The sequence below is a fragment of the Chroicocephalus ridibundus genome, chromosome 6, assembly GCF_963924245.1.
Source record: "Chroicocephalus ridibundus chromosome 6, bChrRid1.1, whole genome shotgun sequence".
Taxonomy (NCBI): domain Eukaryota; kingdom Metazoa; phylum Chordata; class Aves; order Charadriiformes; family Laridae; genus Chroicocephalus; species Chroicocephalus ridibundus.
In genome coordinates, this window is record NC_086289.1 from 47455253 (window position 1) to 47471786 (window position 16534).

A 16534-nucleotide genomic window follows, 5' to 3' on the forward strand; every position below is an offset into this window, starting at 1 on the left:
TTGGTAATTCAGAAAGCTGTATGGAGGACAACAGGGTGCGTCTCAAACACCAAAATCTGATTCAGATTTTAAACAATTGTGCAAATATAGGTCTGTGTAGGGAAAAAAACATTGCTTTAAAATAAACATTGCAAAATGAGAAAAACCTGGACATTATAGGATTTTTTTTGCTTATTTAACATTATATAAAGTATGAAAATTAATGTGACATGTGGATAACTTGTTCTCTCCAGAATGTGCTTTACAAGTCATAGATTCTATATGATGTTGCTGTTGCTATAGTAACTCTTTTTTACGGCACAGCAAATACTCATACAAAACCTTTTGACTTTTAGTAAGAAAATTTGCATTCTCAAAATGTTTTCAAGTAAAGTTTATGACCTAAAAATAATAGATTCATTGTCTTTCCCTTCCCCCATCTCTCTCATCTAGATGTAAGCAATTAAAAATATGCCTCCTTGATCAAAGACTTATTCTGTGATCTAAAAAGTGATTTCATCTCACGGCTACATTTTATGCAATCCAGTAACTTGGAGTAAAATCAAATGAGGCTTCCTATGTTAACTACTGTGGTAGATTTCCCTCTTTTTTTCTTTTCCCTTTTTTTTTTTGTTTTGTTTAAAGGTGATTAATTACTCAAATGCAGTGTGAACCATTCACTTAATACAGGGTGTGTAAGCTCAGTCCTTTTTATCTTCGCTGTTTTGAACACCCAACCGGCCAGTTTTACCCCACTGAACTAATGCAAGACACAAAACAAAAAAAAAAAAAATCAATGGCACACACTTTGGATAAATACCTCTACACTGTACATTTGCCAAGAGAGCTTCTAAGATCAGCTCTGTAAATGTCATGATCCTTAATGCTATTGTGGTATAACTGAAGAGCGTTCCTTGAGCCCATTTGGCTAGGCTGACTAGCGCACTTTGTTTTCCCAGGAGAAGAAAGCAGAGTAGTAAACCATTTTTGCAGAATGTCATTCTCCCACAACAGTTTATGAAAGAAACATCTGTGACAAGAATCTTTAATGCTTTTCTCAAAGCCAAGCTGACAGTAAAAGAGCATTGCTAAAAGTGGCAAATCAATCCCATTCCGCTCCTTCTAGAGCAGGACACCTAATTTGCTATGTATCACATGTATTTTCTTCGCATGTGCTGAGAGGCTGTGACATTGATGCGGTGGCTGTCGTCCAAGCTTCTGTTGAATAAACACTTTGGCCATATAGCAGGCAAGCTGGCATGTTTAGCAATGTCTGCTGTCCGGTGTGAGTTTACTCCACCTCGGGGAAAGGTTTGTTTAAATTATAGATTGCAATTTGGGGATATAAACGGTATCTTTGAAGGCTGATTTGAAAACCCTAAATCATCATACAGAGTGCGTTCAGTCGTTTTTGCGGAGGTGGGGGGCGGGGGGTTAAACTTGGCTGGCTTAGTATAGTGTGAGGGGATTTGTGCTACCTGGAAACACAGATAGATCAGGCAGAAGAAAATAACAGCAAATACAGTTCAGAAGCTAAAAATTATTTCATTATTGGGCTTGTGTTGATTGTGGTATAAAAATAAGGCGATTTAGCTGAAACAAACCTCACAAAATGTATCTGGATCAGAGAGAATAATTTTTATATTTAATTAGCTAAAACATCTGAAAGCTTTTACTGGCATTGGACAATGAATCAAAGCTCTGGTGAATGGTGTGCTGAGGAAATGGAGAGCTCAGCTGGGAATCAGAAGAGTTTTCTTAAGTTACTGTTGTTTTTTAAAAGATATAACACACTGAAAGTTTTTACATCCCCAAATCCTTAAATAAACTTCTGATGCCTGCAACATTTAAATTAATCTATTTTGAAGATTTTGCAGAAGAAAATGAGGTAGAAAGGGGACCACAACTTTTGGCACAGGTCATATACACTATAGCATTCCTCTTTCATGTAAGGATGTTAAATGTAATGCCTCTCTTGTCACCCTTCCCAGCATGAGCACATGGGCCAAGCCATGTAGGTTTTCAGCACTATCAGTTCTCCCACCAAATCCCATGGGAGTTTTGGCTGAGGCTGGAGCATGCAGTGTAATGAGATGGATCTAGAGAGTGAATTGATAGCTCCAAGCACCTTTCCTGGCAAAGAGATGGATATCCACAGCTCTGAAAGCTGAGTGAGATTAAAGGCTGAAATGACATGGGCTGCAGAGAAAACAGCCATGGTGCAGAGCAATGGGAGACGGGTTCTACCCCTCTCATTGCCAGGGGAACACCAGTAGAAGTGCTGAGACAGAAACTTAGAACCTAAATTTTGCGCTTAAAATAAGGGAGCCCTATGGAGGGTAGCCGCAGGAACTTATTTACAGGGGGTTTCTGAATTCAGGCTATGGCATTGGCTGTTGTATGTTACAGAGTGAGAAAGTTCTGAGTTCCAGGGAAAGTCTATTTATTCCATTAGTTGCCATGGATAACACTTGTTTTTATATGTCTTCGGAGCCAAAGGAGTAGAATTGCGTAAATAGTGGGACTGGAATTCAGAATACTTTCCAAACAGATGTAACTGGCATCTCCATAGCTGTTCAATTAGCGGCACTTGATTGGACAACCAAGCTCATCTCAGTCCTCCTGAGCCCCCCGTGACTTGTAAATCAGCTCAATAACCTGTGGGCAGACTGAGAAAGTGTAGAGGAAGCTCCAACGGTAACAACATTTAGAACGATAATACACAGCTACACAACAGACAGAAGGCAGACAGACTCATCTTGAGATTGTGCGTTGTTTTCAGAGCAAAAGGTGGACCTGAAAGATTGAATGCCAATAAGAACAAACCACCTGTTCTGTCACATGCATTTCCTCATCGCTTCTCTTACCACCAACGTTAAGCTGGGGGGAAGGATTTCATGTCTTCAGGAGGCAGGAGATTCAGTTCTGCTCTCTTTTTTTCAGGAAAGTCCCTCCACATACTGAGAAATCTCCCTTGCATTTGTCAAGCTCATTTGAACTCGAGAATCCACTCATTTGACTTCAATGGGTCAATTCTTCCGTAGGACACGCTTGGCTGGGCTGGATCCTCAGTGAGAATCACTGTCTGCAACCACCTGTCGGCTGCCGGTTCCTTTTCTGAACACTTGGCTCTTTGAGGGTAGGACCCTATTTCTGCATCTGTACAGCTCTGAGCACATTCTACGGCTTAGATGCACTACCCAAAACAAGTGAATTTTTGGAAACATTGCAATAGCTGCAAGGAGTAAACAGGCAAGCAAACAAATCCCTGCCAGGTTAACCCTGAATTTGCCCAGGGTATAATGTAAGCAGGTAGTTTGCACACTGCTGGGATTTTTAAAGGAAATAAATATGGTGCAACAGATAACAAAGTGCTTTTTTTAACGTGCTCTTTGCTTCCTGTTGTGTGCCCCTACTCCCATATAGTAGATATCCAAAACATCAAAACGCAATTTCATTTTACTTTTCAGAGTTCCTTTACTTACATTTGAAGGCTTTTGTTACAAAGAACAAAGCACATGTGCCTAACAGTTTGACCCTTCCTCCATCCTTCCCTAGGGGCTGCAATTAAACTTTCATTTAAGTAGTCATTTGGTGTGTGGTATACTGTGCTAAAATACTTTGAATTGCTGCTTTTCGTAAGGCCCCCAGCTGCTCTATCTACAGCACCCAGTAACATTTCTGATCATACTGGAAAGACTTTGCTAACATTGGGTCTGCTTGGGAGATAGAAGAAATGAAAATAGAGAAAGGATTCTTTTTAGGGAAAGGCACTGACTGCAAAGGACAACTGTAGTGTGTATTATGTGTCTATCCATTTCTTGCCCATCACTTTGTTTCTGCCATGGGAATACATCAAAATATTGGCTTCCTGTGAATAAGGCGCTTATTCATGACTTAGGACCTTGTAAATTCCATATGTGATTGTGTTAAAACGTCCTTATGTTTCCTATGCTTATACTAGATTTTTATGTGTGCCGGCACGTTCTCCCCGCCCCTCCTCCCGTACCACTGTACACGCACAGAAATGGAAAACTTGGTTTCCGGACTGGATTTGTGCAGCAGATTCAGAAAAAAATGGCTGATAGATAGGAAAAGAAGAAAGGGGTCAGAAAGTCCCTTGTTCCCACCTATACCGCCTCTTGTTGCCCTGTCTTTGTAATTCGTTTCCACATTTTGGAAGAAACAATAGTCATATTTATTCCTGACTGATTCTGGAGTTGTTCACCCTCCCTCAGCCCCCCCCAGTTTTGTTGGTTTTCTTCCTCTTCTCATTCTTTCCCTTGAAAGCATTCACAGCAGAGGAGCTTCATCCACTAGTCTGTGGTTGCAAACCAGATTCCTTTGGAGGAAACTAAGCCTAAAGCCGTGCTCCAGCACCGAAGCGGTACTTGAGCCCAAACCAGAAGGAGGGCTGCGCCTTCCGCCAGTCTTCCAGTGCACAGCTAATACATTCCTTTCAGAAAGTCTTACATCACACGTGCAGTGGAGACGTTCAACCCAGAGGTCCAAACTCTATTTAATTAAAAATAAATCCTGTGAACCACATGAAACAGAGTTGTGAGGAGCCTAAGCACGTATTGGTCCGGGTTACAAGATCTGTTTCCATTGCAGTGAACTGCAGGCTAATGTAATGTATATACTACATGTAATGCAAGGGCGTTGGAACTAGATGATTTTTAAGATCCCTTCCAACCTGAACCATTCTGTGATTCTGTGTGATTCTGTATGTCTGCTAAGTCTTCAGCCTCCCTTTCAATTGGGTCATTAAGAATCTCTGTCCTCTATAAGACTATTTTCACAGAGTACATAGAAAGTTTGAGACTTCTGTCTCTACAGGTTCACAGTTTCTGGATGGATGAAAGACTGATATTTTCATAGAAGCTGCATTTCCTCAGAAAACTAGTGAAAACTCGTGGCACTCATGTTGAGATATAAATCCATGTCTGCACAGTGATATCAATAACACTTCTCTATAATTATGCCAAAATGTTTTTGCATTAAGACATTGTAGTTGTCAGCTCATATGTTTCCACCAAATGTGCACTCTAGGACTAAACTGAAACTCTGAATTTGGAATTCCCTAAACTTTTGGGGGCAAGGGCAGTCATTTGAATCTTGTATGTGCATTTCATCAAGGGTTTAATCAAAACTTAATCAATTCCCACCTCACCAACTTTAGAAAGGGATTTAAATCCAGTACCAGATTTGGATCTGAATGTCGTGCCCGGGGGCTCATTTCTGTTATCAATTAGGAGTTGCTCTTGTGATCTATCAAAAGGCAGTAGCATATAGGCTGTTGTTTAGAGATGTACATAATGTAGCTTTAAATTTCATTGGGAAACTAAACAAAACCTCTGGCCTTAGGGCTGCATGCTCAAATACTACAGTCCCATAGTGCATTACACCAGTCAACACTTCTTTTCAAATACCACCCGCATAACAATTAACCTCACTTCAACCTTGAGGTCTCTGATTAGTGATGGCCTATTGTTTAAGTTCCATTAACATAGCCCCTGTGTTGCCCTATTCTCACTCAAATGGACTAATCAAATCAGTCACCAAGGACTTAAGCTCAGAGTCCAACTTCTTTAGTAAGCAGCGATTTTCAATTTAAGTAGAATGGTGGATGTCATCAACACAGTCACAATTAGTATAGCTCTGACATGGAAAACATTCTTAATGATCCCCAATTTGTGACATATCAAGGGCCCCAGCAACTTGCAATATGAGAATTTCTACGTATACTAGAAAAATTACAATATCAATAGAGTAGTCATTAATGCATTACCTTGTACCAGACTGGTCTCTGAAAGGACAAAACCTCAATTGGATTCCATCTAATTTCAAGAAGCAAACTCTCTTTTGAACCAGTAGAAATAAAAACATGTTTCAGCATTTTTTAAATGTTATTTTTCACTACCCACTCCACATTTATTATGTAAAAAGAAAAGCATTGTTTATTTTTCCAAATCTAGTTACAGAGTTGTTATTCTTGACATTCTTCTTACTTGAATTGCACAACTATGTTTTCATTTGCATCAGTTGGTACTTGCTGCTTCAATCATTTGTAATTAAAAATCGTCTAGTATTATTTCTTTGGATTATTTTTAACATTGTCTTCTAATACTGTCAAGGTAATGGATGATTCAAGCACAAACTTCTGAGAAGATACAGTGGAAAAGTCATGGAAAATGTGAGTTGAACTTCACCAGTAGAATTCAGGGCCAAATCTTCAAAGGGGCAATACGCATGTAATGAGAGTTACTGCCCACTTACTGGCATAGATACCCACTGTGCACAGGCAAGAAATTCGTTTATTTTCATGCACATGCAGTTCCTGCATGAGCAGCATGTGCATTTTCCGACCATTCAGATCTTGCTTTTCTCTGAATACGCAGCAAAAAGCCAAAGTGAGAAGCCACTGGCCATTGAGCAGGACATTGAGGACACTGAGGATTTTCAAAATGGAGCCTTTGTGGCAGATAAGAATTTGCTGTGATTGTAACTGGTAATTCCTACTTAATGGAAAAGAACCTTTTTTTTTCTTTTTTCTCTTGTCGTCTTGTTTTCTTGCCAAACTGCATCCGCTTTCTCAGTCAAATACTTTTTCAGACCGGGCAGAATCCTGCTCTCTCATCTCCTCAGAATATGATGAAGTTTCTAGATAATGTTCACACGTAGCTTTTCTTTTATGATCAGCTAGAACATTGTGCACAGAATAAACATTGCCAGATGCATTAAATGTTTTATTCCTCTGCTTCAGAGAATGAAATTTGGCAGAAATATTCCCTAATTTAAATCCAGCTTTTGTCTGCCTCATTGCTTTACACACCATGTCGTGAAAGAACTGGCTTCACACTGCTCCCACACCACCAGTCCATCTGACTGACAATAGATCCAATCTGCATTACATGGGAGGCCATGTGAGCGGTCCATTCTGCTCCTCCATCTCCACCGACAGCTGGAACTGGACTTGGAGTAAATGCCAAGGGAATTTGCATGATAGTCCATTTGGAGCACACATGCTATAAATTCACCATTGCTGCAAAATGGCAAGCCATAGGCCTCATCTACACGGAAGTTACATGAATTTAAATTAAAACCAATTTAGTCTAAACCAGAATGAACTTCTGTGCGAACACTCGTAAGACTTTAAAATAATCTTGCTTGAGTTTATCCGGCACAGGTGCCGTTTCCCAACAGACGGTTAACCCAATGCAAGAGAAGCGCAGACCCTACCAAGCAGTCTCCATCTTTAGCTAAAATCACTTTAAACCCTACCTTTAGCCCCTTTGCTGACAGGGGCTCTGCCAAATCGGCTGGGGCTGTTCATTCATACCTGTCGTTCAGAATCAGGGCCGGATTCTTCTCTTCTTGCTTGCGTTACTCCCAGTCAATCGTTGCCTCCTCTTTGGAGGACTCCAGAAGTGGCATTGAGACATCACCCAGCATTGGGTCAGGTTTGATCCTTCCAGCCCATCTGTGAATGCACTGGGGCAGCAGCTTCTGGAGTGGCAAGAGCTACACACATTCTTCAGCCATTGTTTTGGCGACGTTACCCCTGGGCACTGACCCCCCGCCTGCACTGCCTCCTGTTGCTCTTTTGTTCAAGAGGAAACTTGTCATTTAGAGGCTGATTATTAGTTTTCTTTTCTCTTCCCCCCAAAGTCGCCCTTTAACTGGATCATCACCAGTTTTAGAAGAGTTGCCCCTTTCTAAAGAAAACAAAACAGAATAAACAACCTCTTCCCAGTCCCTGCTAGAGCCCTCTTTTCACCAACATCCATTTTCCCCCCAACAAAATGAAAGGACGGGGAGAAAAAGACAGCTTCTTCCCTCTCCCCACAATGAAACAACAAAGAGCACAAACAAAATTAAAATTAGGCATTTAAGCTGATTTTCACCACTTAACTTTTGACATGTTTTTGCAAATTTCCATCAAGCCCCCTCTGAAGATTCAGCCAATGAAACCCACTGATCAAGTGGTGTTTCTAAGCCTTTCCGCAGTACTTCTGTGAAGCAGCCCACGTGTCGTTTGGAGTGGCAAAGGCACCTTTCTGCTAACCATGAAATTTGGAGGCTATGACAGAGGAAAGTATCTGTCCCTTTGGGAGAAATCAAGGGTGAAATGCATAATTTTTCAACTTTATGTAACTCTGAAAATATTTTGGGCCTGATACATCCAAACTCACTCTGCAAAAGGATCTCCAGGTGGGTGATTTATTAGAAGCTAAAGCCATTGCCCAAAAGTTCTGTTCTATTTTATGCCCACGTAGCGTCGGTTCAGCTTCATTGTCTTGCTTTGAGAAGTAATTGTTTTTCTCCCCAGAAATATATTTTCCTTCCAGTAAGTCTGCATCATATTCATCATCTGGAACATATTGGGAGCGCCGCACTGGACTGAGCTTGCAGCTGCTCCCAATCATAACCGATGCTCTCAGAGCAGACCTGCAAAATACTCGGCAGGCTAGGGTGGGACTGCCTGCCCCGGCACCGCTCCTCCTTCCCGCGGCTGCGGAGACTTCGCCACTCTCCACTTCATTTCCAGGTGTAATTCAAAATGGCATTTTTGATCCACAGAGCCATTCATGGTTTAAGAGCTTGTATTTCTTCGAGGCTGCTTCTCTGTTTCAACATCATGTTTCACCTGGCAGCCAAGATTGGCTGCAGTTGCATGAGATGAATAGCAATGTTGACTCTGTAAAATACACGAGAGTTTGCAGAATGACAGGCCATTCTCAGTGGATATACGGCACAGGAGCAACAGAAAGATAGGGAGTGTCTCATTTCATAGAGGAGAAAAGAAAAAAGGGCTTTCATTTGAAAAAATTAATATTCTCCATTTTTTGTAAAAATGTCAAGAAATGGAACCACTCCCCTGCAAATATTCTGCAGTAGCATTGCTAACAATTGTGTATATAATTTGTGCCTACATTTGTATTGTGGGTTACACCAGCAGTAATATCTTTCCCTTAGAAGCTGTTAGGTGCTTTAATGGTCTTAGACTCAGAAAATCTAGAGGAAAAGAAAAAGAATCATATGTACATGAAAATCATGAGATGTTACCACCATAGGAAACCATGTAAATAGAACACTGACTGCTGGAAGCAGAAAAGTAGAATCTCATTTATTAAAGGAATGCGTTTAACACAACAAAAAGAAAACATACAATATGCACTACGCAGGTGGGTGCACATTTCTTCACCGAAACCTCTTCCCTAGGCCCAGAAGAAACCTTCTGCTCTGGTCTGTACGGGTATCATTAGATGAGAGTATACAATCATCCAGCTTCTCCTGGGATTTATCCCTGGTTTTATAGCCTACCTGACCGAGGCAAGACACAGAAGTGGTTACAGTACACTCAAGAGATTCCTCCTTCTGTGTAACCCCCAGTGTCCACCGCCTCCAACCAACAACCCTTTTGTCTTTCCACAGAGCACCCAGGCTTCTCCACATGCCTGTGTTCCCTCTCCCCCTTCCCACTTTCCCACACACTCATCTTGAGGTCTCCCACCTTTCTTTGCTGATGTGGCAGCCAGCCAAGGATCCTATTTAAACGAAGGGAAAACTATTTTTCTCCAACTCAACCAAATTAACCATGTTGAGCTTAATTTAACAGGCTGAGTTATAATACACACAATGTCGTCAATGGTTGTGACTTTACTGCAGGCCAAGAAATACTCTGTGGTTTCCCTATAGGTGGAAGGTCTTCATCGCTCCATCTTCTTAACATAAAAGGAAATGTTTAACCCCTATGGCTGTAAGGAAAAGATTGAGTAGAGGACTTAAAAGTATTTCAGAAACAGAAGGCAAGTGAAAAGTTAAGATTTTTCTCTAACTTTTTGTTTTTTAAAAAGTCCTTTTAAAATAAAATTTTATGCTCGATACAGTGCCATCAAGCTGTCATATGACTTTGGTACATGTTTGGAAGTGACCAAACTGCCCACAGCCCTGTATAGGCTACAGTTCAGCCCCCTGTGCTGGGTTATAAACTGTGCCCGTTGCAATAGTTTCAGCTGCATTATGCCAGCTCAGTAAAGACAACTGAATTGAAGAAAATACCATTTTCCCTCGCTTAGATGAGACTTGAGTGAAAAGGGATAGCGAACCCTCAGCACTACATGCAGCAAGAGGATAGGAAACCGTCTGCTCCACCGCTGCCGGCTGTTCTGAGCCTAGGGACCTGCGAGATGCCCCAGGCTCCTCAGCAGCAGTTGCTAAGGAAACATTTTAGGGAACCTTTTTCATAAATTCATAGTAATCTCCATTTCTCAAATGTCAAGGCTAATGACTCACCCTTTGATTGCAAATGGGATTTACTACCACAGAATTGCTGGCAGCCTTCAAAGCTAAATTGTATTTGTCAGCATTTGAAGACTTTTAGTACGTTGGTTACCACTGCTCCCCTTGAGTGAGCAGAAAATGTAGATACATGAATATCTGGCAGAATTCCCTCAGAAATATTTCAACCCTTTCCTAAGTTTCCATATAGGAAAGAAGACGGGGATTGGTGTCTGCAGGGCTCCTGCAGCAGGGAATCCCCACAGCAGAGCCTGAACCTTCAGGGGTTTCTGGCCCGAGGTGAGACCACACATTCCTTGACAGCACTCACCCCAACAGCGGGGAGCTGGGACCAGCCTAAAGCTGTCTCTGGGGATGAGCAGTGGAGACATACACCCTGCCTTCCCCCCCGGAGATCAGTTCTGCTTGAAGGCAGCTGGATATGCCCATGGATCTTGTGCAAGTCACACATCAATCAGTGTCCTCAGTTTTCCTCTGATTAATCGCTATGCAAGCCTAATAAAGCAGTTTTACCCCTCACACATTTGGGATATCACCTGAAACCAGACCAAGAACCTGATACTCCATTACTTTGTGCCTTCACAATCCCTTTTCTGCCAAGTGCCACGTTTGCAAATGCACCCTGAGACTTCCTTCTTCAAAGTATTTGACAAGGTATCAACAAACCCAGACTTCAAGGATGATATCTATTGCTTTGAAGGCAATACATATTTAGAACAAGATTCTCTCTCAAGTAATACAGACCTCATTGCAGATGGATCTATTTCCAAGTTAAAAGCTTATAGGCCAGAATACAATTTAGAGAGTGGATACTTTAACACCTACTGCTTTAAAAATACATAAAAGGGATGCAAAGAAATACAGATCTAACAGCAAAGTTTCTGGAAATGATTTTTTGTAAACACTTCATATTTATATAAATGTATATTATAAATCCATTTGAGCATTGACTCATACTGTATTTAACAAAGTTCCATGTAGTATAAAAGTTACAAATACAACGTACTTTAAATTGATTCACATTATAAATCACTGTGACTCATGGAAATCCTTTCTCCCTGGAATTGCCAGTCACTGGTAGGCAGAGGATACCAATGAAGAGACCGAAAACTTTGTTGTCCGTAGCATTGCACTGTTAGGTGATGCGTTCCACGAGACAAAAGCAGTACGCACCCATTTAGGAATACGGACTTAAAACGCATAGAAATGCCTGAGGAGGAACACGTGTACATTATTTTGAAGTGTTTCCTGGTCACTTTGAACACTGTTGTTGAAAACAGGCAGATGGAAAAAACACTCATCCAAATTTTGCTTTCTCTGTCTAGGGGAAACGTATCCCTCAACTATATTTTGTACCAGTCTGCCTAGAGAGACAATTTTGCTTTCCTGTTGTGCCTGGCTGCAGCATTTCACACCGTAGATTTGCTCATTTTTCAGCTGGCACGTTCCGCCAAATTGCCAGAATATACATGCCCCATCCCAGGCCCAGGTGCTGGGAAAAGGTTCCACTCTAGAACTCTTTTTGCCCGGAATACAAAAAGAGGAATCACTACCTCTGGGATGCTAACATTGGTATGTCTAAGGCCATTTTTCTTGCTGCATTGATTGGCTTCTAATTCTATACTCTCTCACAGAATTTTTCTTTTACTGATGCTGTAAAATGAAGTACTGCAAGTGTAGAGGTGCTTTTAGGCAGTTCCCCCCTTCCTTAGTTTCCAGCTGGCCCTATCTAAAATAATAGTCAAAAAAATACACTTAGCTCAGAAAATAAGTCTCCAAAACTTGACTGAAAACATGTGGCCCCAAAATGTAGATGAAAAATGAACAAACATCTGCATTATCATACTGTTTACCAAATGCTGAAATCAAAGTCCAGTCTATGCAGTATTTCCTCTTTCCGTAACCAAAAAGTTGCTTAGTTATTACACAATTTAGCAAAAACCTGGTAGCATATTATCTTATTTGCCTAATGATTATTTAGGTCACTTTCTGACCAAAAAAAATCCTAATAATCTGACAAGGAGGATCTGACTTCTTTTGGTTTTAGATTCAATACATTCTGCACGTGCATGCCTTACTTTGTGTAAGCAAATTGCCATGTTTTACCACGGTATCTCTGAAACACCCGGGCTGATCCCTTACTTGTGAATACCGAGATGGTACCTGCACACTTAGAAACAGTTGCACAGTTGCATGGGGCCAGAGCACATGGGACTGTGGTTTGACCTTTTAAAACAATTGGTTTTTTGGTTCCATTAGAAAATGGAGATACTGTCTCTGGGAGGTTATAAACAATTTTATTCCCATGCAGTAGATGTGAAGTCTTGAGGACTTTGATGCATTCTGTAATTCAAACAGAATTTTATTCTTTCCTGAAATGCAACAATCATTAGAAAATCATCTAGGTAGATTAACGCTTTGCTGTCTTGCTTCTTAGAGCACTAACATCTTGATCTACCAGCAGAGTAGATGTTCCTAATGCTCCCTGTTCAGTTGGAGTAGGGAATTTCCTCTAATTTTGGCAAACGATATGCTGAGAGAAATGTTACTTAACTCACTACGTAGCCATAAATCTGCTTTGTAAATCTTGCACTTTCTGGGGAAGCTTATTGCTAAAAGTTTTGCTTCAGAAGCACATTTTAAGGGCTTTAGATTTAATAAGGTTAAAAACCATCTGAGCATTTTGAGACTACAAAGAAATAATGTATCTGTAGTGTCCCTTGCGATAGATTAGAGACAGGACTTGGTTGCGGTAATGAATATAAATGGGATTCTTTATTAAAGCCACTGGACACAGGCAGGACTGAAGCTCTCTGCAGCTCCAGCTCCCAGGCCAATGCACACAACCTATGCTTTCTAATAGCACCGCGCAGGTCTGCCCTAAGTCCTGGCCTAGATTCAGCAGTCTTGGAAGGGATTGACATGCCCCGCGAAACCTAGCTGCTTAAATTGCTCAGCAGCGGGGAACAACTTCCAGTTGCATCGCCTGCCAAGGCTTGCACAACCCCTGCGTCTGCGTGCACGTGAATTAAACAACGAGAAGACTGGAGGTTCTGCAACGGGGAATAGAAATATCCTCCGTGCAAAAAAATCTTTCTTTTCCTTGCAAGTTTGAGGCTAAGAAGAGATCTGGGACTTGGAAGCCTAGATATTTAATTTTTTTAATGCCATTTTAATTACAAAACTAACTTGAACAATAAACGTAAATATACAGTGGAGAGAGGCAGTCATTTCTCCGTATGCCATAGCCAGCATTACAGTCTTACTCCAGGTGCTTTTTTTTTCATGGAAGCTGGACAGGGGAGTTAATGAACATTTATCATCTTTGTACTGAGTCCAGAGAAGGCTCAAGGCATAGACAAAAGCAGGTAATGTCTGATCACTTGCTCTGCTTAGGCCAGGGGAGAAAGGAACTGGCTCCGGGACCCTGAAAAGCTCATCCCATGGATGCAACCCTTTGCTCTTCCTCTTGCAGCCAGGACAAGGCGGGTCAAGGACTGGTAGCCCACTGCCCAGCAGGCAGAAGGCACAGAATTGCCAGCCCCTCGCAATCTGGTTGCCCTCATCCTCCCAGCCCAGGTCACGCAGGGGCGCACGCAGGGACTGCAGCATAGAGTGGGGACAACCCCGCCATAGTGGGGGAATGGAGGAGGATGTTGGTTGTTGGTTGGGTCGGGAAAGGGATGGGCTGAGGGCAGATGGCCCAGGCTGGGCCCCCCTCCTCAAACCTCACCCGCTCCTCCTGACCTTCCCATTTCCCCTCTGCAGCCCCCGGTCTGCTGCAAAGCAGCCTTCTGCCCCCCCTGCCAGCCCACGCTCGGGCAGAGGCTGCGGAGGCTCCTGCTTCGGTTTGGCACACGCAGCCTGCACCCCCTGCACCTTCAGGGGCTTGGCCACTGTTGAGACATTGCCCTTGGAGGTGTGAATCCCTTCTGAAACGTGGTCATGATGCTATTATCAGACCCAACCATTAAGGATGCTTTTAAGCAAGGAGCAGCGAACACAGTGCCTTTTCCTCATTTTCCGAGGAGCGAAGGAGAACGCATTCCCTGCTCTCACTCGCAAATTCAGACAAGCCACCTGGGGCCTGGCCTGAGGGGTATCTGCCAGAAACTCCAAGATCCTTCCACAGAAAATAGACTGCTAAAATCAAACACGTTCAGCTCAGCCTCGGAAACTTCTCTGAAAAGGGCTGTGGCAGATTTTTAGGCTGTGGCACAATTTCTCTCAAAGCGGTTACTCCCACCCTTGCGCAGACACACGGACAAACACAACCACACACCTTCCTGGGACAAAATTCCAGAGCCCTACGCAGCAAGGGATTTATCTGAATAAGCAGGAGAGTGCAGCGTAGGTGTGGGATCTCAGGATATAAGAGGTGAAAGGGTGATACTGCTTTCTGATTTGAAGAGCGAACTTGAGGAAAGCCTATGATCACATCAGTGGGCCACATGTACCAAGTGAGTGTTGCACATGTTAATATATTAAACATATGTGGTTCTTATTTCCTATGTTAAAGGAATACAGTTTGCAAGCATCAGGGTGCGCCGTTATTTCAAATGCATGGTAAACACAGATTAAGGGCTCTTCAAGATTCCCATGCTCTGATGACTGTGAATACCTGCAACACGCAACTTTGATTTTAAAGTTTCCCCTCACCTTTAAAACGTTGGCTTGCAACGTTGGTATGGGACCTGGGTTCATTTTAAAGGCTCGTGGAAATGGCCAGGGCAACAGGAACAATAACGGCACCCTTTTAGGAAAGTACAGGAAATCTTTTCAGCCAGATGTACTGCAGCACTGGGGCCACCATGAAAGTCTCGCAGTTAAAGAAACCTCACAACAGCTTCTAGGCAAAAGCCAAAGGGGATCATCACGTCTTCTAACACTTCGTCTTGCATTAGAAATAATTCTTGCTCAAGGAAGAAAAAAGAGCCAATAAAATGTTTAAACTTCATTCCTTTATTGACTTTTTGTTGCCTTATGTTACTAATAAGAATTTACAACCTTATTTACAGTGTAAGGTTTTAGCGTGGACTATGCTTGTACATAATTTGAATTTTAACAGTCCTTGAGGCATCATACATTTAACAAAATCCTTTAGGAATTAATAGAGTTTTGTCTGGGGTCAGGTTTTTCAAAAAAAGCTCTCCAAACTGGACCTTCGTATTTTTGTGCGAGAGGAAGTTGGATCTCCTGGGCACCTTATGATTGGGGGATTTGGATATGAAAATGTGGGATTTGCATGTTGCAAACACTGCTCATGACAGGGTGCAGGTGCAGAGCGAAGGGCCAGCTTCAGCTTGCAGCCACTTTGAAACAGACTTCCTGATTTGCAGGCTCCGTGAATGCACTTTTAAATGCCAATCTGATGGGTGGGAGAGCTCTGGGGATGCTTTGCGGGGGCTAATATCACAAAATAGTGACATAATCACTTTCTTACTTCTCTGACAGATAGATGAAGACTATGGTCTCCGAAGCAGTGAGTGTGGTTGAAGACATTCGGAAGCCTTCTCTTACTCCTTGACTGTTAGTAGGGTTATCGTAAAAAATAATAAATAAATAAATAAATAAATAGAATAAAATTAAATATAAAAAAAACAAACAAACAAGCAGCCAAAACCTGAGGCTCCTAAATTAGAGAATACACATAAAAATGTTGGCCAGAGGCTTCTGATTTGTATATTCCCATCTCCCCCTCCCTCTCTCTCTTTCCTCTCCAATACTAGTGCTGTATTGAGTTGGAAATGTATAAATGTTACATGTAAGATGCAGCCTTACTGTTGCATCTTTATTCAACATCAACTTCCAGATGGGAACTATTTTTCATGGTTCATAAAGCCAAATCCAGCTGCTACATTTGGACCTACATAAGGAATCCACATTTTATTGCCTTAGCAGTGCATATAAAACAATTGCTGTTGTTTCTTTAGTACTGGTGCACCTCACATTTCTCAATACATTTTAGATATTTAAATTTTTAAAACTGTATTTTATCGTTGCTCATTTAGCTGTGCACCATAACGAGATCCTGCTTTTACAACATTTTCCAGATATCTAACATAACTGAAAGAAAAACGGTCTTGGACAAATGGTATTCAATATAGCAGCCATATATTCAGTTACTTACTAAGAGTGTTCAGACAATTTCCTATGTAAACCACAATGATATTAAATACTTCTGGAATCTCAGCTTTATTAAGAGACAGGAAGTGCAAACTCAGGAGCCTTTCCCCTCCCCCTCGGCTAA

The 16534-nt window shown here is 41.8% G+C and overlaps 1 long non-coding RNA gene across 1 annotated transcript in view; it reads left to right on the forward strand.

Moving 5' to 3' along the window:
* The window catches only part of LOC134517589 (uncharacterized), a 35140-nt gene extending 19302 nt beyond the window's left edge, over positions 1-15838 (forward strand). Inside the window, exons 2-3 of the long non-coding RNA XR_010071686.1 lie at positions 2923-3118; positions 15739-15838. This is a non-coding gene — a long non-coding RNA (uncharacterized LOC134517589). The remainder of the gene's footprint in view (positions 1-2922; positions 3119-15738) is intronic.
* Positions 15839-16534: the final 696 nt, after the last annotated feature.